Genomic DNA, 20,924 nt, shown 5'->3' with positions numbered 1-20,924 from the left:
TTAGTTTTATCACATAAATGCCAAGATAATGAATTTATACTCAAGTGCAGTTTGGAAAATGGCTTGGACTAAGATACTGCTTTTCTTGTTCATACCAAGTACTATTATTAATCAGAAACGATATAATTGAAATTGATTGGCTTGTTCATATATTAATCTTTTGCTTGACATGAATCAGGTCCTAATTCAATTTTACAAAAGAAGTAGGATATCCAGTGTGAATAGGTTGGCATGATGAAGTTAAGGGTTCCCCCCCCCCATTATATAAACCCAGGTTGTAGACTTTAGATGTTTAGTAACTTTTTTCTATTAACATTTCTGATAGCCATTTCAGTTTCTAAAGACTGTTCTCCCCTCAACAGCTCTTGAATTGTTAATGATCTAAAAAAATATTGATAGTGTCTCTTTCAGCTTGTTAGTTGTTCACCTTCTTTCAGCTCCTTTAATGGCCTAGAATAAGGCCTAGTTGATGAAAATAACAATGATTCAATTATTTTTCAAAACATAAAGGGGGCTGTTGCTCTTGCAATAGAGTGTTGATAGATTTCTGGCCTTCTTGTGTAATTATTTTTGTTACTATGTCAATGAATCCAAGGTAACACAGCCTTGTGTATTTACAATTGTAAATGATTGTAAATGGGTTCAGTGGGCTTGCTCCCAACTAAGGTGGAATCTACACACATATAAAAACCGTTCTGAAAATGCTTTTTTAAAAAGCGTTTTTAAAAAATACATTGAATTTTCCATAAGTCTCACCATAGCCATCTAGTGTCACATTGTATATTGCACTTAAAACACACTTAAAATGTTTTATTTGCAGCTGTATACCTGAATCCTAAGAGTTCATAGGATTGCAGCCTTTGTTCTTAGTGCCTGTGCCAAAATCTTTTAAACTGAATCCAGACTGAAGCTGTGCTCACATTGCTCGCCAACCCCACAAAACCCTGAAAGGAAAAGAGAGGAGGACCGCAAAGGGCTGTCAAAACCTCCCTGTGTGGCTTCTATGGCAGGAGTAGAAAGCTAGGGATAAGTGGCTTCCATTCAACAGAACTGCACCTACCTCCTTAAGCAAGGCATGGTCCTAAGATTTCCCCCTTTCTACCACAGTCAAATGGGATGAAAAGTCATCCCAGCAGGATTATGCGCATGAGAAGGAGACTAGAAGCACTAGCAAGCCACCCTGGATATCTTCTGCTGTAGCAATGGATTACCAAGCCAGTTGGCCACCTTTGGTTGCCTTCCTGTGCTCCTAGTTGGCTGTGGATTAGAAGCAGCAGATCCTCAAGCTGGTCAGTGAGGAGGAAGTTGGCTAGTAGGAGTGCTGGCTGGCCTGGCACTCTAGATCCTGGGGGCAATGCTCCAGGGGCTGGCAGGTGGAGGAGCCAGCAGAGCAGGGCAGCTCCTGCAGGACTACTGCAGCCTATTCTGGCTGTTGCTCAGTGGCTCACCTCAGACCCTCCCAAGTGTCCCTATTTTCCAGGGACAGTCCCAGATTTACAGAAACCATCCTGGTTTCTGATTTGATCCCAGAATGTCCCGTTTTTCCCTAGGACATCCCCATTTCCATTGGAGAAATGTTGGAGGGATCATCTCTATTTTCATCAAAGAAATGTTGGAGGGTATGGAATAGGATGTCCTATTTTTGTCGAAGAAATATTGGAGGGTATGTTATCTACTCCTACTTGTTACGCTGCATTTGTAGCACCAAGCAAACTGCAACATGATGATATTCTTCTATGTTTACTTGATGTAAGGTATGCCTTCCAGATGTGCAACAGGAATCTATAGAATTAGTTAAGGTTGAATCCAAACATCCAATGGGCTTGGAAGCAATATTTACATTATATTTAGAATAATTTCTACTGTGCTTGCAATCTGTTTTTCAAGTGCTCTCTGAAGATGCACATTTTAAAAATCCTACATATGTGAGGAGTTATGCTCATGCTATACAAACAAGAGTGGAAGCAAAAATGAATCAGAACAACAAAAACAAGCAGAAGCATATCATACAAAGCAGCTTAAACTTCCTGGTTTCAGACTAGTAATTTTAGAAATAGTTGTATATTTGTGTGTGTGTGTTCTTTTCTAAAAGAAAAGTCAGCGGTGAATAAAACAGATTAAGAATAAACAAAAGATAAAGGTCAAATTGGGATGATCAAAACTTAATCAGATGAGATATTTGCAAACCCTTTACCTGCGCCTGCCATCTTTCTTCCTCTTTTCACACCAAACAACAATCAAAACAGGAAGTCTCCAGTTTCCTCTGAACCAGGAAACTATAGTTACCACATTCAGAATAAGCCAAAATTCACAGTTCAAAATTGTGTTAAGATTCTGAGACTAAACATTTATCCTACTTATGTTGATAGAGTTTTTTGTGTGGATTTCTTGTGAACTGGATATCATTTTTTCTGGATTAGCATGAGGACTGGAAAAAGAGGTTATTCTCACAGACCACATTCATGTGTAGTCAAGTTCAATGTAATATTGAGACCTGTTTTTGAAATACACTGACAGACTGGAAGGAAAAGAGAGGTGACAGGTGAAGACAAATGCAATTGGAATAGTAACATGTACAGTTTAGTGCCAATCTTGGTGTTCTAGATCTTTCACATTTCTAATTTTGGAACCTATTTCAAGATCTCAGGGCGGTTCACAATACAAAATTACAATATAAAAAAATACATAATAATACATAATAAAAATAAGAACAGAAACAAACCAATAATACCCACTTCCACAGCACATTTTAAAGGGCCCCAGACATAACATGCACACATATATGTACACCAAACACAGCAAGTGGTTTAGAAAACACATATTACCCAAACCTGTGCCTTGAATCTGCAGACAACACAGGGCAACAGTCTCTTCTGACTAGTTGTGTGTTTGGCAAGGTTTTCCAAACAGTTGGTAGGCAAATCTTCCTTTCCCCAGCCTTTAGTCACAGAGGGAAATGCTGGTAATCTTTAGTTTGGAGGCACCAGGAAAAATGAAGCTGAATACATTCTTCTCTACAGTTCAAAACTGTGAGCAGGCTTTTGATACTTTGGGGAACATGAACCATGATTAAAATCTTCAAGTCTCCTCTGCACATACCATTCTGAGGTTATCTAATAAGCAGTCATCCCACAAGGCTGGCAAAAACTGGTAAATTTGATGTTGCTGCAAACCTAGAAGGCTGGTGTAAATAACTAGAAAACACTCAGCTACCACCCCGCCAGGCTGAATGGTTGAGACAAATGTTCTGGGTTATGGAAGTGGAAAGTGTAGTTAAGAGAGAAAAAGACAGACTTCTACAGCATCTGGTACCCGCTTCTTAACTGCTGTTAGATAGATATGGTTCTTAAACAGATCTGACATTATTACTTTACAGATTCTCTGCAGATGTTCTCTATAATGGGTGCCTTATATCCCAAACAGTTTTAGCCTGTTGAAATATTGCCTAAGTTTCTGGTTAATTCTATATAATATGAATCAGAAAAGATAGAAAATGTGTTTTTCTGAATCCTGTATACTTCTGTGTCCTTGATAGAAAAAGCATTAATATCAGATGGGGGGGGCATGCACACCTCTTTTGTTATTGTAAAAACAGGTGTTTAAAAGTTCACAACAGGTAACAGAGCAAATAGCATCAGGTGACTGGAAAAAAACCAAACCAAGCCAAGCATTAGAGAAATAAACCAATAGGTGAGAGAGAAGAGTACAGAATTTACCATAAAGCCATCTGCCTCAAACCATTTAGTAGGGGTATTTCCAATTAAAATAGGATTAAAATCCACTTTATTTAGTTAATGGACTAATTGATTTTCCAGATTAATACTCAAAGAATTAAAATTGTTAGAGTTAAGCACAAAGCATTTGAATTTAAATAGCATAATTAAATATTTTGATACTGAAGTGGGAAATGAAACAATTCTGAATATGTACAACCAGCATCAGTGAGAAGAAAGCACTGTAGTTACAAATGTCAAGAGGGAGGATGTCTATGTTGCTCATCTATTAGTTGCACTGCTCAGATGTTAAATAGCCTATCTATACCAGTCCTCGCTGTAAAACAGTAACTAACATGTACATGTTACTCATGGGTAAGGAAAAACGTGAAAAGTTGAGGTTCAGTAGAGTCTTGCAACAGTTTGAACAAAATAGCTATTATTATTATTATTATTATTATTATTATTATTTCAATTTATATCCCACCCTTCCTCCCAGAGGAGCTCAGGGTGGCAAATATTTTGCAGATCTTCTACCTTAGTTAATGGTTTACTCCTTCTTGCATTGCATTTCAATTATTACATTTCTTTGCTGTACCTGAACCGAGTTCCTTGTAGTCCCTTGGGTTTGGCATCATGTTCTGCATTTGACCCCCTTCTGTGAATTTGTATTGGCGAGGTTTATGTTAGTAAAGCATTTTAATTACATTCCTACTGTCGCTTCACTGGTATTGAAACTTAATAAACTGTAACTAGGTCACCTAATGGGGGTATACGTTTGTTCTCATAACATTGATCTTAAGTAGGATCTGGTGTGCGGATCTAACAAAAAATGTTAAAACCCGTCCAGAAATTGCAAAGAGGTAGCCTAGTGCGCAAGAACTGTGTGAAAGGCTCATTAAGTGAGTGTTAAGGGACAAAAAAAGGGCAAAAATGTAGGTGCAAAACTGTTATCAGGTAGATATTTTTAAATAGTCCAAATCTAATTAGCTGAATTCAATAAAATAGCTATCAACAAGCTTTTGCTGAAGTTAATAACATCCTTCCATAGCCTTCTCCTCTCAGGCTAAAGAGCAGTAGTCATTAAATAATCATGGTATTGTCAGATGGGGAAGGGATAGAATTTTAAAAATCCCATAATATGAGGAACATAGCCCATTTGTGCACTATAAAGGCAGAGCTACATCTGATTCCAGTGTAATTAGGTCTCCACCCCAGAATCTGACTCATACTGTTCATTGGCCAAGGTCCCCCACTCCTCCATATGGGTTGTCTGGAAAGGATAGCATTTTTGAATATAGATTGACTCCAAGTACAGGAGACAGGACTGCTGTGTCAAAAGGCATCATCCTAGGAAGGGTTGGACTCATTTACTGCTATTGCGTAAACGACTGTGTAAAGACTGTAGTGACACTTTCCACAGCCCCACCTTCCTTGAATTCTGACTGAATTACTTTGAATGCAAAGACTCATTTAACTGATTATTTTTATAGTATGGCAACTTTAGCAAAACTCAGTGGTAGAGCACATGCTTTGAATGCAAATGGTCCCAGATTCAATCTCTGGCGCCTCCAGGTAGCATTGGGGAAGAATCCTGCCTGAAATCCTGGCCATTCACTGCCAGTCAGTGTAGACAATGCTGAATTTGATGAACTAGTGGTCTAACTTGGTATTATGGTAGCTTCCTGTGTATTGGGAACTTGTAAATATTTTGTCTAAGTTATATGGATAGTTCTCCAAGTTAGCTTTCTACGTCCATTAGGTCCACTGACTCTGTTGTGGCAAACTATGGCAAATATGATAGAGCCAACCCACACAATGTGAAAATTTTGCACGTTGTTGTTGAGACATGAGAGGTGACAATAGATAAGCATTTTTACATAAAATATTTCTAGCACTAGAAAAGCTTAGTTGTTGGATTCATTTTCAGCAGATGGTGGGTTTTCACAATTGAAAGAAAAGAACAGGCGTCTGTAGAAGTCGTACTACCATGAAAATTCCAAAGTCCTTTTAAAAGTATGGGAGAAATGTTTAATATTTCCTATTCCGAAAGTCCATCTTCTACTAGTAATTATGTCAGAATGCTGACAGTTTGGGGACAGTTTGGGAGGATGCCATTTTAAAAAATATAATATTCAATGTAGTAAGTGGTTCATATTCAAAGCCCAACAGCAATGGCTAGTCACATGAGATATCCAGGGTCATATCAGGACCTGACCTCTGTTGGCTTTATTTTGCAAATTTTAAGAACTAATGTTTTACCCTGTCAGTCAGTGTCACTTTCTTCAAGAAGGAAAAGGGGGAATAGTAATATATGCTACTGCCATTCATTTTCCTTACAAAAATATATTGTAGCTTATTTTTTCAGAATTTTAGCAGTTTGGTTTGATGTTTTTAGATTGAATCTTTGACTTGTTTCAAACATTCGACCTGTAGGTAATTAGGTAAAAGTATGTGCTATTATTATTCTTTATTTGCAGAATGAAATTTGAGCTTATATGTCAATGTTTGTTGGAATGAGCCCAAGGTGTAGGAGAGGCGCACACTGCAGCAAGGGGAGGGGGGGTGCACTTTTTGCTTATTTCTTCCACCATTCCTTCTGCCACATCCCACCCTATTCCAGTGGTTTCTCCAACTCTCCATACCAGCTTTCCAGGTGGCAGTAAAGGGAAGGAGGGATCAGCAGAAATAGCTCCCTACTTCCCCACTTTTCAGATGAGAGCCTCCCACATGGGAAATTCTGTCCACCAGAACTTTGGATTCAACTTATAGCGGTGCTGTCAACGTTTTCCCTTTTTTAAGGGAAATTCCCTTATTCCGAATAGGATTCCTCGCAAGAAAAGGGAAAAGTTGACAGCTATGACTTATAGTGCAGAAATGCTTCCCAAGTTAGAAGAAAGATAACATAAGCAGGGTGAGGAGATTTGATTGTTGAAATTCTGTGCATATAAAACAAACAGCTGGATTATACAAATAGTGTGGTTTTACAATAGCATTTGAGAGTGTTTTAAAATGGGGATAATGTTGCACACCACCTCAATCTCTGAGCAGTGTGGCAGTGTGAGATTCCAGGGGTTCCACCTGTTTACCCAGGACTCATGTTTCCTTTTGGAAATGAAGCACAGTGGAGACTGTTGTGTCTTTTAGATATAGGGTTTATTTACACATATATACAACCAGATCCTATGTTGGAGGGGTTCACAGCATCAGTACCTCAAAAGGGCCTTGCTTCTCTCATAACCACAGCCTTGAATTCCAGCAGAAATCAAACATTTTCTCCCCTTCCTAGGTTACATAGCAGCCAACTCTGCTCTTCAACCCAGGCTTAATCCTTATAACCATCTAAGCACTGGAGGAGGGGGTCATCTGTTGTAGCTTTAAGAACTATGATCTATCTACATACAGCTAAATTTAGATGGAGGGATTCCAGATCTTCTATCATGGTCATCTCAATAGGGGTTTGTTCCCCGCAGCACTGGAGGCATCTCTCCCAGCCTGCCTTCAGCAAGCCAGCCCAGATTGTTCTGCCCCTTTTCTCAGCTATTCCAAGCCTCTTGCTAAACGCCCCAAACCCTTCCTATGATAGCTTGCACAGTTACCCCGACAGCCTTCCAAATCCCCTGTCTCTCTTCACTCCTCAGGGCAGGGGGGAAGGACAGTTCTCTTGCATTGTCAGTGGCCCTCAATGGCCCAGTGTTGCTTCTTAATGGCCCTAGCTGGGCCAGGTCATTTTCTTTGCATAGGCTAGCCCAGAAATTCCTCTGCAGCTGGTATTTCCCCTTCATATCCCAAATAATCAAAATATTACCATTTATTCATTTCTAGGATTTTGAGGGTCCCTTCCTCAAATCTACAACAATATAATAATAAACTTCTGGGTCTCTTCCTGTACAAAATGCCAAGAGAAATATAAGCATCAAAATAATTTAGTGATTTCCAAACCTTTTATATAAAGAAGTCTAAACTAATTCTCAACCTGACAGCAGCTTAAGAACACAACACCGCCAAAATTTACCTGTTTTGCTTGCAAGTACAGATTACATTTTTTCTTCTTGATAATTATGTGCCAAAAATAGCATAGGAGTAACAAAATGTTAGCAGAAAGCATTTTGTTTAATTTATCCAGGGATGCGCTGTATACCACCCAATTGCAATCATGTTATTTGGTTTAATCCCATTTTACTGAAGTAGAAGGAGCTCATATGATGTGCACAATATGAAAAACAGTATTGTTATTTCAGCCCTGAATGGGAACCAAGATCACTTGGTGTCCTGCCATTTGCTTTAATTGCATAATAGGCAGATGAGAAATTATGTCCAAGTACAATGAGTAGAACTTCCAACATAGACTTCAATAGCTTTAAAGAAACTCTTTATGCTATATATTATGACACCTGGTTACACTGCACTGATTTGCAATACAGTACATACTGAATGTAAAAGGCAGTGGTAAAGTAGGTAAAAGAATAAAATGAAAAATATTTAAAGTTATTTTTAAATAATTTAATTTTTTTTGCTCCTAGAGCATTTAACAGGTTAGTTAAGGCCCAGGGGCTGGATCTGGCCCAATCGCCTTCTAAATCCAGCCCACGGATGGTCCGGGAATCAGCGTGTTTTTACATGAGGAGAATATGTCCTTTTATTTAAAATGCATCTCTGGGTTATTTGTGGGGCCTTCCTGGTGTTTTTACATGAGTAGAATTCATGCTTTTATTTAAAATGCATCTCTGGGTTATTTGTGGGGGGTAGGAATTCGTTCTTTTTTTTCCCTTCCAAAATATAGTCCCCCCCCCCACAAGGTCTGAGGGACAGTGGACCAGCCCCCTGCTGAAAACGTTTGCTGACCCCTGGATCTGATTCTCTTACACTGTCCTATTTGAAGTGTGTTGCATTTACCTGTCTCAGGAGACAATGGAGGAGTGTACCTTCAGGGGTGAAGTAAAACCCTTGGAGAGTTACAGTCCCTGCTGTGGCTGTAGAGACTGATACAGGACAGACAGGTTTCATTGCAGATAGGGCATAAAAGGCATTTGGTTTTGCTGCTACAGGTGCACCATGGTGTTTCTTCTGTCTGTGCTCCTCCCAATAGTAATAAGATAAGGATTTGTGGTACAGCCTTTATCCATGAAAATTAACGAGAGATTTGACATTGCCTTTAAAGGCATGTGGATTGCACCCCCTAGGCTATGTGTATACACATACAGCAGGATAAAGGAAGAGATACAGTGAAGTACTTCATACCTATAAGAGCAGCAAGTTATGCACTTCAGGAAAATCCACATTGAAAGCCCTCCCAGATTTGTGCAGGTTCCCCTAGCACAACACCTATACTTTCCTACCATAGTACCCCAGTTTAGATATAGAAACTGCTGTACTGACAAGAAATTCTTATACAGCTGCCACATGTGCATTGAGTAATTCCATACACTTTTTAAATTGGCAAATAAACAGGGCAATATAATGTAATGAAGAGATTATGTAGATTATGCTGGACACATCTGGAGCAAAGCTATCAATATCAATGATAGGCAGAATCAGGCCAATTTCATATTCTAGTCAGCAAAAACAACTTCAAACTGCTGATTATTCTGAAGCTCCTCTCTTTTTTATACTTTAAATGCAGTTGTTAAATTTTCATTTTCTGTCAATGCTGAGACACATTTTCACTGAATTATGCAAATTCTGAATCTCTGTGCTTTAACAAAGAAAATATTTATCTCCAACTTCCAAACTATAATAGAACAAGGTTACTGAATGTTATGGGCTATATTTTGTGCAGTGTGAGAGACCATTATAAGACAGAAAGACAATACTCAAGGGAGCAGATAATGCAATCTAGTTTAACATAAATCTGGCATAGACTTGTATTCCTTTGAGTTCGCTATTTTGCTGGTCACAAGCCAAATACAGTCCACCAGTCATGAATGGAGGGTCATTTTTTCTATTTGCAGTGGACTAAAAAACAGGCATAGTCAAAATCCTTGAAGGATGTAATATAAGGCTAGTAGATTGGGGAGGGGGGTTCAAATCAGAGGTTCAAATAGAAGGGTGGGATTGTTTATGAAAGAACTTTAAACAGCCCTGCACAGCTGTTGGAACATCTGGTTTTCAGAGGTCCAGTGCTTTTTCTCTTTCTAAAGTGAATAGGGTGGTGGTGATAGTGTTGCTTTGTGATTGCTGGTGGAAGATGAGATTGGATTACTGGGCTCTAAGCCCTCTTCACTGGGAACTGTGCACATGGAGTCATTTTCCCACAGGACTAGGACTACAGGACCTAACATCCCTAGTCTGAAAACACCACTTTGCACATGAGGCCTGCTAAGGATAAGAGACTTGTTGATGGGAGGAATCGTTTGCAGGGCATCATTTTCCCACTGAGCAAAGATGCTCTCTGCCTTCCTGCCTCCCATAAAGGATGTTTCTGGGGAGCAATTTGGGCAGAGGCCAGTGGTTTATTGGGTTGGAGAGAGAAGAAGATGCAACCAGGGCTATGTTAGCTTTGAGCCTGTTACCAAGCATTTGTTCAGAGGTGCTTTCAGAGGAAGATTTTTCCTCAGAACCATAGCAGGGTCAGAGAGGGTTAAATCCCCATCCATATCTGCTGAGACCCTGATAACTGTCAGGGAAGCATCTAATAATGCATTTTTTAAAAAAAGCTTGCACATTAAATGCAAAGTTGCATTTAACTTCACGGCTAGTTGGCCCTCATTTTTCTTCTCAGCATATAAAGCGCTCTAGGTCAAACTTATTTTTATTAGTCAAGCTAGTGCTGTCTTACCCAATTACTAGATGACCTCTCTAGAAATAACTTCCACATTTTTTCAAGGACTAGGGGAACAGACACAGATCACAACCAGAAAAGGATCTGTGAACTTTCTAGTCCTTGGCACTTATGTTGCTGCTGTAACACTGGGATATTTACATTTCTCTGTAGTATTGTATCATGTTTTTTCCAGGATGATATTCTGGACTGAATCATCATCTGTCCTAGCTTTTCTAGTTAGCCTTTGGTACTTACATTTTAATTTCTCTTGGGTACAGCTCAATGGTTGTGTGACTTTATGAAGAAGTTTGTTCTGTCATTGAAACCTGTGTGCTGTCTATTCTGTAATTGTTTCATTCCATGGGGAAGACTGCTCTACTCTGCCATATCAGGTGTGTCCAGACAAACCTTTTATACTGTTTTCTCTATGGTTTATCCATACATTAGTATCATCATCGTTTTAAATGGGGTATATGCATGACATCCTTCTTTTTTTGCAATAACCACATGCTTTTTCCCCTTAATCTATTTTTCCATTCAAGTAAGAAAAATCTTACTTAAAAAAAAAAAAAAGATTCAGAACAGCAGTGCAAAAAAACTTTTTGGTGTGAATGTTTTTAGCACTTCTTTGTGCTTCTACCCTTCAGGTTTAGGTGGGTTTGGTTTTAACATGGACAGTGATGTTCTTGTGCTATCCACTAACTGTACTTCCTGCCTTCCAGTTGCTCTCACTTTGTTCGCACCTGAGCCATTTTATTTGGTCCACCATTACTGCCAGACATGCTTTTACTTCCATTTGTACCGATACTGGTTCTGAAAAGAACTCCAAGGGTCTCCAGGCAGTGAGTGGGAACAAGTTTCTTGTTTAAAATTATTGTTTTAAAAAATGAATTGGACATTAATTGAGAAATCTGTTATCTCTTTATCTCCTTTGCCATCCTGATTCCCTCCAGATGTTTTGGACAGATGGGAGTTGTAGCCCAAAACATCTGGAAAGCAGCAGATGGGCAAATGTTTCCTTAGAGACTGAGTGAAGGGCTAAGTCATAGTTCAAAAACAAAACAAAACCACAGCAGCATGGTCTCCTTTGGGACAGACTGACCTAATGAATGGTGTGGCATCATGATCTACTGCCATCCCCCCACTCTCCCACCCTGGAATGCCCCTGGGAATCATGATTGCTTACACACTCTCATCCATCCAAAAACTGCTTCGAACACTGGTTCAGCGATTTCACAACGTCCCTGGTAATAAAGAGCTGGAAAAGAAAGGTAGAGCTGAGTGTGATCTACATACTGATAACACTTCAGTCCTAATCTCCAGATGACTCCCCACCTACCCAGCAGTTTCATCTGGATGTTGAAAAGCATGAGACAAGACAGTACCATATGCCAGTCTGGTGCCCAGATGTCATGCATTACAATTCCCATCAGCCCTAGCTAGTCCCAAGGAAACAGTGCTACCTCTGAGAACAGGAATTCTGCAGAAATTGCCTCCTGAACCCAACCCAGACACCTGCTCTAGAAGGGACCTATAGTTCATTATACTCAAAGCCACAGAGAGGTCCAGTGTAACCAATCCAGTTGCACTCCCCAAATTCCTTGGCATTAGTCATCCACCAGGATGACTAAGGTTCTGTCTTGAAAAAGCAACACATAAAGCTGAAGTGAGCATAACATGAGGAAAACAAATTATATCTGAGCCTTTGAGAAGAACAAGTACAGGAAAGAAAAAATATCAGACCCACAGGGGTTAGCGCAAGTGGAGAAGTAGAGAAGATCATGGAACTGAGAAATTGTGTACTTTTATCAAAATGTAGCAACATTTCATTTCATTTCCACCAGTAATCTGCTTACCTTTAATACCCAAAGTACTCGTTAAGAGGAAATATTAAACTGGAAGAGACCAGTGCCGGCCCTTGCACTCATTTCCATACAAGCCAAATTACCAGGCAATTAACTCCCTTGCTACATTTTTCCTTATTAGAGATGTTTTTATTGCTAAATGGAATACATTTACTAAAGTAAATAATCCTTTGGGAATCTTACTTGTAGCTGTTTTGTTTAATTCTTGCATTTTAGATTTATTTAAACATCAATGTAGGAAAAAGTTGGTTGACTGAAGGAAATGAAGCTGAAGCTGTTGAAGAGAGTATATAGGTTTTATTTGCCCCTCTGCATCTTTGGGTGCCTGTTACTGTGAGTGACCATTATTCCTCTCCCATTTTGTTCACTATTTATCCTTTTTTCATGGCAAGCAAGAGTCTGAAAGGGTTGCATTTTTGCAGCAATCACATTGCACATAGTCCAGCCAAACATATTTGAGTTCCTGTGGTTTCATAAGGAGTTAAGCAAGTGCTTAATAACCATGGCTACTTGCAATTTTAGGGACGCGGGTGGTGCTGTGGGTTAAAGCCTCAGCGCCTAGGACTTCCCGATCGAAAGGTTGGCGGTTCGAATCCCCGTGGCGGGGTGTGCTCCCGTCGTTCGGTCCCAGCGCCTGCCAACCTAGCAGTTTGAAAGCACCTTCGGGTGCAAGTAGATAAATAGGGACCGCTTACCAGTGGGAAGGTAAACGGCATTCCGTGTGCTGCGCTGGCTTGCCAGATTCAGCTTGTCATGCTGGCCACGTGACCCGGAAGTGTCTGCGGACAGCGCTGGCTCCCGGCCTATAGAGTGAGATGCGCGCACAACCCTAGAGTCTGGCAAGACTGGCCCGTACGGGCAGGGATACCTTTACCTTTTTTACTTGCAATTTTGTGCACTTGCAAAAGTGAAAGCCTTGGTTGAAGAACCTGGGTACTGCTACCCCTCGATTGCTCTGCATTCATAGAAATTTGCTAATTTAGGATCCTGCACCACCATTTCCCCCGCATGTTACAACCTCTGTAATGCAGCTTCTACACTATATGTTGTTTGCTGTAGGGACTGAAGGAAGTAAAGGATCTTATTTGTATGAAGTCAGAGATGTGGGGTTGGTAAGTTTAGACACTAGGCAGTAGGCGTCCCCTCTCCTTTAGTGTACTTGTCCTGCTTGTCTTATATTCTGGTCTTCCGAATCTCTGTACTTTGCCCTTCCTTTTTCCCTAGCAAGTATGATGTTGTTCTTGATGATGATGATACCCCACCCACCTGGCTGGATTTCCCCAGCCACTCTGGGTGGCTCCCAACAGAGGGCTAAAAAAACATTAAAAACTTCCCTAAACAGATGCATCTTTCCTCTTGTGGGTTCATTTGAGATCATAGAATTGTAGAGTTGGAAGGGACCCTAAGGACCATCTAGTCCAACCCCCTGCAATGCAGAAATATACATCTCCCCAAACCTGCAACCTTGGCATTATCAGTGTTGATGAGGTAGGAAGCTACTTTCTGCAAATGCTTTAATAAGGGATAAATATTGCCCTGGGGGAGAAGTGCCTTTGACACTCCCCTCCCCCATGGTCAGCTTTCCAGGGCTACCTTTTTATGGTGCCTGGTGCAGGTGTGATGTTGGGGGCCCTGCTGCTGCCCTCCAAAAGGGCCCATCCATGTGTATTCAAAGCTGGTGGAATTATTGCGTGTACAGACTCCTCTCTCTTGCAGTTGCCCTGGCATTCAGCACAATCCAGGCTTGCCTTTTCTGAGAGTACCAACAAGGCTTCTTTTTACTGTTGGTTCAAAACATTTTCAGGTGGTGGCTTTCACAGTCCCAGTTCTTCACTAGGGAGTACCAGGACCAATAACTAAAAACACTTGAGGGACATTCTGAAACAGGAAGAAAAATCCCCCAGTGATTTCACTGCATACTGTAAGTGGGCTGAAAGAGAATCTAGGCTTAGATTAAAGAAGCAATGCAAAACATAAACCAAGAAGTTCAGTATTGGAGGAGCATGCTCTAATGCTTAATGGCTATTACACTCTTCCTAGCGACACACAACTTGGCATTCCATAACTTTTAGCAATATCAAAAAACAGAACAGGAAAACAGGGATGAAAAAAGGGAGAAGACCTGTTCTTTATGTTTTAAGTAGTCTTGATATTCAGTATGGCAAGTACAAGGGAAAATGCAACTTTGGACACACCACTTACTGTTGGTATTCTTCAGCAGATATTTGCTGAACAAATAGAATACTTCAGATGAAAGATGAATTAAACAAGGATTGAAATTAAAGCAGAGATGAATGAAATGCAAAAAGGGATCAGAAATAACATAGAGGTGTAGATGACTAAGTACTGACAGGACTGAGAGATGAAACTATGGCAAAACTTGAACAACTGGTGAAATGAAAGAACCTGTTATAAAAGTGAATGGAGAAATGAAGCAACTAAATGATAAAGCTGAGATTTTGGAAAACAAAAATGAAGTTATAAATGCAGAGATTGAGAGAGATCAGGATAATCTGACATAGATGGAATTGAGAGAGGAAGAGTTCTACCTATGGCATGACAAGATCCCAGGCTATAAAGCTATTAAATCTCTGTCATTCTTTTTGGAAAAAGACTGGAAGAAACACCAATGAAAATGTCAATATTAGTTAAGGCTGGAAAAACATGGCAAATGCAACAGGAAGTAGAAACTGGAATATACAGAGCTGGGTGTGGACCAATAATAAGAAAGGGATTGTGGAGTATGATCTTAAGATATGATCACAGCAGAGCGACTCTTATATGCTCAAAGAGGGAAATGTTTACCATTATTTAGTATGATGGCAGGGTTGCTGGCTGAAATTGTTGCAGATAAAGCTGAAACTATTGCTGACATTTATCAATATCATTAATTGGGATCCCTTTTTGGACTTATTGTGTGAAATGGAAAGTGAAAATATTTGAGTGGGAAAAATAGGGGAAATGCTGGTTTGTAGAAAGTAGAATAGTTGAATGTTATCATAGAGCAAATGTTTGGAATAATTCTTTGTATATACCGGTAACTGACAGCCAGAGAATCGGGATCCCTTTCTCTTTTTATTTCACCCCCTTTTTCTTTCTTTGTCTCTTTTCATTTCTTTTCTTTTTCTCCTTTTTTCCTCCCTTTTTTTGTTCTATACATGCTCATCACATCTTTACTTTTTCTGCTTTTACTTTTCTATAGACTTGGTGTTTTTTTAAATCTTGCTGTATCATAAAAAGCTTTAATATATATATATATATATATATATATATATATATATATGAAAAGAATAGGAAGAGCAAGAAGCACCAATCACAAGGTGTTTTCCCCAGGTGTTTTGTTTTAACAACGTGTGAGCTACCACAGTAGAAATGCACCTCCTCCGTGCAGGTGTGTGTGTGTGTGTGTTGTGTGTGTGTGTAGGAGTGCTTAAATGTTACTGGAGGAAACCGTGGTGGTGGGATGGGACACACAGAAGCAGAGACTGCCTCACTTTGGCAACACAACATCAGAATTGCTCCTTGATTCGTGTAGCCAGCAGCTACGCGCGTCAGTCTCCCCGCCTGGTTACAGGTGCGGCGCATTTCGCTTTTAAATGGCTACTGCGTTACTCCCGGCCCTTTGAATCCACTCTACTACTGAATTGTGTCTGGCTTCTTCCGCGAGCCTGTGTGGCGGTGGATGCTCTGCGCGTCACGCTCCGCGCCGGAGTGGTGGCATTTGCCTCAGCTGTGTAGGTGCCCTGAGGGTGATCCTCTCTCCCCAAGGCTGCAGCGCGGAGGCGCGTGAGGGCCTCCCTCCCTCCCTCCCTCTGCGTCTCCCTGCCTCAGCTGGGTGTAATCAGCATTTTCATGAACCTCCCTTAGCTCCTCAAGCCGAAGGAGCGGGGAGAGTCCGGCCCTGGCGGGATAGTGACAGGTAGACCTCTGGCGGCTGAGGCGAGGGCGGCGAAGCGACAGTCGCTGCAGCGGGGAGGGTCGCTTTGGGTGGCGGTATGTGGGCGCCCGTCGAGCAGCCCGGCAGCCACTTCCCTCTCCGTGTGCAGGCGGGAGCGGAGGAGACACACGGTGAATATCCATAGTAACAGGGGATGCGGGGGGGGGGGGGCGGGGAGGCGCAGCGGTAGATCGGCAATCTGCCCGGCCGGAACCAGCGCGGCGTACGGCCCGGACCTCTCCGCTGCGCACGGGAGAGCCCGGTGAGTGACGACGAGCGGCCGCGGCCCTCCTTTGGCGGGACGAAATAATGAGGTGGGGTGCGCGGGGAGCCGAGCTGCGGCGGCGGCCGCCGCTTTTCCACCCCGGCACGAGCACGCGGCCGGGAGCGCGGGAAAAGGGGGAGAGGCGGCGGCGGCGGCGGCACCGACGGGGGATGGGAGGCGGGGGGCGCGCGCTCCCCTCCCTCGCTCCCTCTCGCCCTCTGTCCCTCCCTCGCTCGGCGGTGCCGGCGGCTGGATGGATTGGGGGGGGGGGGAGGCAGGCAGGCAAGGGAGGGAAGCGCTCAGCTGCGCTCGGCTCGGTTCCGCTGCGGCGTCCCTGCCTCGTTCGCCACACGGCGGGGAAGGAAGATGCACAAAGGAGAGGGATAAACGCTGCAGAATATAAATATCCCCGGCTTGGCTCGCAGCCCCCGCCTGCCCGCCGCCGACGCCGCCGCGTTCGCTTCGCCTCGCCACCGTCGCGGCCGCCGCTTCGCTGCGCCTAGGTGAGACCGACCGCCCGGCCGGGGAACTGATGAGTAAGCGAGTCGCTGTGTGAGGGGATGGCTCGGGAGGAGGAGGGTCCGGGCTCAGCCAAGGACGGTCCCTGCCTCGGGCAGCCGAGGGGGGCTCCCGCTCTTAGGCTGCAGGTTGGACGAAAGGGTGAGGAGGTGCCGAGCGAGAAGGAGCCTTCGTCGCTCGGGTCCGTCTGGCCGCCCCTGCCTCGCTTCGCTCTTCAGGCTCTGCGCTGTGCCACAGTGGAGTGGACATCACCTCAGAAGGGCAGCTTTCCTCCGTCCCTCATTCCCCCCCTCCAAAAAACAAGCAGTCTTTAGGAATGTTGCCGGTGCCTAAAAATAGCCTTTTTAAACGGAAAGGAAAAAAATTGCAGAGAGACAAAGAGGGAGCAGGAGAGAGATGTGCCTCGCCTGCCATGTAAGGAGCGCCTGATGGAAGTGGTCCTGTCGTGTGGCGGGCGGCGAGTTTTTCCTCGCCTCTGAGTGCTGCTGGGGGAGGGGGACCGGGAACGCTTCATCTCCAGTGCGCTCACTCCATGTATTTTTAAGCAGTGATTAAAAGTGGGCATGTACTTTCCAGCGATACACCCTGGAGAGCAATAACGCAGCGTGCGAAGCCTGCAACTGCTTTTTTTGGGTTTTGTTTGGAGGTTGTGTCAGCGTTTACATTGCACAGGGGGGGATTGATAACATTCGCTGTGATCTCAAAACTTGTCAAGGAGTGGAGGGCGATGGGGTCTCGGGTTTGCAGAGAGGCTCTTTTCGTCCTCTCTGTTCAGATATTCTCAAAGAAAGGGGCTTGATGCCTCTTCTCAGGTTTGGCACACCTGCTGATTGAAAGCATTCTTTCATCCATAACATAAAAAAATGACATTTTAAATGCCATCCATTAAATATCTTGTATTTTGGCCCGCCTTTTGATTGAACTGGACACAGGGGAGATGGAAACAACGTGCAAACCTTTATTCCAGCCATATCTGACTGGAATGCTACCATGTGACAACATACTTATACAGGTAGCATTCTCTTAGGCCTTAAAAACAATTGCTTGACAGTGGTGCAGTTTCATTTATTTCAATGAGATTCTGTTAGGTTAAGTAGTTATTGAGCTGGTTGGCTACTCAGTATCTTACAACTGCATGACTGTAGGTGTATGCGTACATATATATTTCCTAGGGGAAAATGTACATCATCGTCTGTGAAGTGTGCAGCAGTTGTTATTTTATTGCAAGCTGTACTCTCAACAAATACTCATGCTGCGCTTCAGACATGCTTTTCTCACACAAAAGTCTGTAACATAGTGGGAGTAATACAATGAACAAAACAGTCTTAGATGTTTTATACAAACCTAACTGTAGACCACATAACTCTGAGAGCTTTAGCATTTAGGTTTATGTGTATTTACACCTGAATGCTGAAACAAATTGCCACCTTTGCCCATGTCTGGGGAAGTGGGTGATTTTAAAAAGCTGGTGATAATGTGTTTCAGTGTGCATGAAGTCATGATATATCTAGTAGCAATGTGGACAGTATCTAAACCTTTTATACCTTAATATTTAGCTTTGGCAACATAATACTAAATTGATGCCATTGTTCCTTGGAAAGATTTTCTACTATTATTCGCCAAGAAGCCATTGATCAACCTTGAAGTTATCCCTTGGACACAGTGGGCAACACCTATTTTGGATCTATGATTATAATCCTTATTGGCCTAATCTGCATTATCAGGTGTGCTGAGGGAACGAGACTTTGTCACAAGAGTAGTTCTTTGGTTTTTCTGTTGATTTCTATATAAGTCCAAGGGTTTTTAAAGAGCAAAAAGGCTTTTCTTTTCAGAGCAGGAGATCTTGATCCTGCAATGTTTAATTATCTCCATGTAGTAAAACTCCATTCTAATGGCAACATAAAGATTTTAATGAAGCTATAAAATGGAGACTTAGTTATTTTAGTGAATGCTATTTGGTGCAGCTTGTCAGGGAGAAGTTTAGCTCTCTCTCCCCTTTGATACATGTAAATACACACAGGCTGTGATCTTGCAGACCAGTGTTTTAACTGTTCACATGTGAGTCTTTTTTATTAAGCTCATTATTCACACCTGTTGCGTGAATAAAGATAAGCTTTGCTAAGTTGCTGCTGAATGAGAGCCCTGAAGTAATTAATGCAAATGACATGTCTGACTCATTTTGATTGGTAAAAAGGAAGGGCATGTACTTTTGCTATTTAAATAGGCCAGTTTAGTCACAAGAGGAGTTTTTAAATGAACTGTTATATTAGTTCATGCATTATATATTCATTAGGGTTCAGAAGGTATATAAGAGAAACACTTTAAAAAATCAGTTATAATTTCATCTCCCCAACTTTTTTTTTAAAAAAACACCAAGATAAAATGAAGTGGTAGTGGTTGCAGTCTGACTATTAAAACAACCAGGGCAAGAGAGGAAGTCTAATATCTAGAATACTTTATCAGCATAATATCCTCAGAAATGGATGTGATTTTCACTAGTAGAGATTGCTGAACTTTGTAAAGTTGCAGCTCACAAATTGCACCTTCAACAAGCCCATTCGCTGTGCTTATATTGGCATAAAACTAGGCTCTGGAATACGTAGAATCATTGAGTCAGTGAGATTTTTTTTTAAGCAGTAACATCACAACTATTAACAGTAAAGCTTTAAACCTTGAAACTGAGGACTCTCAGAAAATAAAACAAGATGTTAGCAGATTTAAACACCATAAGACATTTCTGGCAGACTAAATGAGAAACCGATTTTATGAAAAGTATCGTACAGGCAACATGGAAATGGAAAAAGTCCACCCTGCGTATGAACTTTGAAGATATTTTGTACAAATTGTTAAAACCAAAAAGGAGTCTAATGCGTATGCAAGTGAAAGACAAATGCTGGTGATGCGATTTTAGCAGATCTCATAGGTTTTGTATCTTTTGGACCTACCTCTAGATCAAGAAGTATCATAAATGAAATTTTAGGTTATGACTTACCAGGTTACCCATTGTTTATCCTATTAAAGCTACTCTCAGAGGCAGTATGCTTCGGAATGCCAGTTGCTAGAAATCACAAGCAAGTAGAGTGCTATTTATTGCACTCTGGTCCTGCATTTGGGCTTCCCATGGGCATCTTGGCTGCTGTGAGAACTGGATTCTGGACTAAATGGGCCATTGGCCTGATTCAGCAAGTTTAAAGTAATTCTTAATCACAGTTATCCAAAGCTTTGGGGTTATTATTTAAAAATCTCAGTCCCCTAAAAAACCATTGTCTGGACATGTCTCATAGGAACAGCAGATACTTTTTGAGATGGTCCTTAAGATATGAGTGTCCCAGACTGCACATGGGTTGAAAGGTTAAAGTCAGCACCTTGAATTATGCCCAGAATCTCATGGGTGCAATATATGTCCATATTCCAGAAACAAAGAAAGGAATGGACAGCTGCCTTGTGAATCACTAAAGCTTCCAAGTCATCTTCAGTGGCAGTCCAGTTTAGACCAATCTTGGGAGTTACAGACACTGGCATGATATATTGAAATGTATCAATTAATGTTTTGCAATGTTTTTGTTGTTGCTATTACGATTATATAGTGCTATATCTGAGGTTGTAAGTCACCATGGATAGATACTGTACATTGTATGGTGCCTAATAAATTTCTTCAATAAATAAATAGCCAGTAGGATGTATTGGGAGAGGTAGAATAAAAATTACAAGTGGCGCAGAATGGAAAGGTGGTAATACCAATCTCAGAGCTGAAGCTATAGGAATTTTCAGCATTTCATGGTTAGTGCTGACTCTGAGTTTGTTTATAGCTAACTGTAATTTAAATCAGCCTGAAGACACCAACCACCTTCTGCTTCTTCCC

The 20,924-nt window shown here is 41.7% G+C and overlaps 1 protein-coding gene across 23 annotated transcripts in view; it reads left to right on the top strand.

Annotated features, from left to right (window-relative positions):
- Positions 1–20,924, top strand: part of ANKS1B (ankyrin repeat and sterile alpha motif domain containing 1B) — a 318,652-nt gene that overhangs the window by 234,203 nt on the left and 63,525 nt on the right. The window contains exon 1 of one of the 23 annotated variants that reach the window (XM_083400494.1): positions 16,157–16,260. The exons of 18 other annotated variants lie outside the window; for them this stretch is intronic. The gene's annotated coding sequence lies outside the window, so the exon portion shown is untranslated. 4 more of the 23 variants (XM_083400492.1, XM_083400489.1, XM_083400490.1 and 1 more) reach the window with 4 other exon arrangements.

Source organism: Podarcis tiliguerta, assembly GCF_965153285.1.
Source record: "Podarcis tiliguerta genome assembly, chromosome: 10".
Lineage (NCBI taxonomy): Eukaryota > Metazoa > Chordata > Lepidosauria > Squamata > Lacertidae > Podarcis > Podarcis tiliguerta.
This window is presented reverse-complemented; position numbering and strand designations above follow the sequence as displayed.